Here is a 2,140-nt window from a genome sequence, read left to right as displayed (position 1 = left end):
GTCCAGCTAATCTCCACCATCACCTTCAACTAAAGAGCACATCAGATGAGCAGATGAGTGTGGTGGTGGCCCAGTGAACCAGAACACAGAGGTTCACTTACTCCCATCGCGTCCCTAAGCAGGACACTTAACTCTGAGTGTCTCCAGGGGGACTGTCTGGAATGATAAGGCTGGAAAGGTAGATGAAGGTTCCAGCTTGATGTCCTCACTTATGATCTAACGGCCACAAGTCATCACGCTGCCAAACATGCTCACTTTTATTCTGGAATAACAGTTGAATTGGATATCAACCACACAAACAGTGTCTGAGAGACGTTTTTAATAAATAGCGTGCTTCATAATGTCAGCCACTCTTCAGTTGTTAAAAACACACAGAGCAAAACACAAAAGAGTGGATCTGGTCAGATGGTACCTGGATATCATATTTGGTGCAGGATCATCCACCACCACCACGCACGTTTAATACGGTTCATTATACAAAAAAATATAGATATGTAATAAATAGAATACATTTGATAAGTGCCCGGGACGGAAGTCTCTGCTGCCCCTCGCCGTTAGCTGGAGTGGAAGCTGGAGGACTCGGACTCGGTGGAGATGGACGGCACGCCGGCGCGCCTCCTGGACAGGATCTTCAGGCTGGAGCCGCGGCTGGGCGACAGGGCGTTGCGCGCCGACTTCTTGAACTTGGCCCCGAGGAAGGCGTACAGGATCGGGTTGAGGCAGCAGTGGAAGTAGGCGAGCGCCTCGGTGACGGAGATCCACTTCTCCAGGCCCTGCTCCAGGGCGCAGCTGTGCGCCACCACCCCCAGGGTGAGCAGCGTGTCCACCAGGATGCCCGCGCAGTACGGCAGCCAGCAGCCGAAGAAGCAGACGATCAGCACCACGGTGGTCTTCAGCGCCTTGCGCTTCTGGGTGCCCTTGGTGCCGCTGGAGAGCCTGGCGATGATGACGCAGTAGCAGGTGAGGATCACCAGGCCGGGAACCACGAAGCCCACCAGGATGTGCTGGACGCGGAACGCCACCAGCCACGCCACGGCCGAGTCCGGCGGGTAGATCCGCTCGCAGATGGTCCTCACCGTGACGTCCTCGGCCTTGGCGAACACCAGGTCGGGCACGGTGAGGAGCAGCGCCGGGAGCCACACCCCCGCGTAGATGACGCGCTGCGCCAGCACCTTCCTGGCGTCCTGGCTGCTGGTGGCGCGCACCACGGCCAGGTAGCGGTCCACGCTGATGAAGGCCAGGATCAGCACGCTGCTGTACAGGTTGACGGTGTAGATCATGTGCACGGCGACGCACCATGAAGCCGCCGAAGTACCAGTCGCTGGCCGCGTCCCGCCGCCCAGAAGGGCAGCGTGAGCACGAACAGCAGGTCGGCCACCGACAGGTGCAGGCCGGTACTTGTCCGTCATGGTCCGGGACCTCCTCTGGAAGCCCATCACCGCGACCACCAGCGCGTTCCCGACGGTCCCCAGGAGGAAGATGACGCCGTACACGGCGGGGAGGAAGATGCGGGCTGAACTCGTGGCTGACCGCTCGGTCACAAGGGACGTCGAACTCGGCACCAAAGTCCCCCGAGCCGGACTCCGAGCTGTTGTCGCCCAGGATCTCATCTTCAAAAAGGATATGCTGTAGAAACGAGAAAAGGAGAGGCAAACAAGGACGACATCACACGCCTGTAACCGCGCCTATTCAAGCAAGCAGGACGCCTCACCTCGTAATAAGACATCCTGGTCTGGAGAGAAGGTTCCTGCTGGTCCCCTCCGCCGAGCCGCTCCGGGTTTAAATACCCGCCGCAGGCCGTGGCTCCGCCCAGGGGCGGGGCTTGGCGCTGTTGCAACGCCCTCCGAGTCCCCTGCACCTTACAGACACGGATTAATTCCCTTACTAGGACTAATGAATTATATAGTTATATAATATCTCTGCTGGGGCAGCGGTTAAGGAAGCGGCCCCGTAATCAGAAGGTTGCCGGTTCGAATCCCGATCCGTCAAGGTGCCATGAGGTGCCACTGAGCAAAGCAATGTCCCCACACACTGCTCCCCGGGCGCCCCCTGTCATGGTGTCCACTGCTCACTCAGGGTTGATGGATTAAATGCAGAGGACACATTTCCACTGTGTGCACCGTGTGCGTGTGCTGCTGTG

At 58.3% G+C, this 2,140-nt stretch overlaps 1 pseudogene; it reads right to left on the bottom strand.

The window, feature by feature from the left end:
• Nucleotides 1-415: 415 nt before the first annotated feature.
• Nucleotides 416-1,726, bottom strand: LOC114771751 (C-X-C chemokine receptor type 4-B-like; annotated as a pseudogene).
• Nucleotides 1,727-2,140: the final 414 nt, after the last annotated feature.

Source organism: Denticeps clupeoides, unplaced genomic scaffold (genome assembly GCF_900700375.1).
Source record: "Denticeps clupeoides unplaced genomic scaffold, fDenClu1.1, whole genome shotgun sequence".
Taxonomy (NCBI): domain Eukaryota; kingdom Metazoa; phylum Chordata; class Actinopteri; order Clupeiformes; family Denticipitidae; genus Denticeps; species Denticeps clupeoides.
This window is presented reverse-complemented; position numbering and strand designations above follow the sequence as displayed.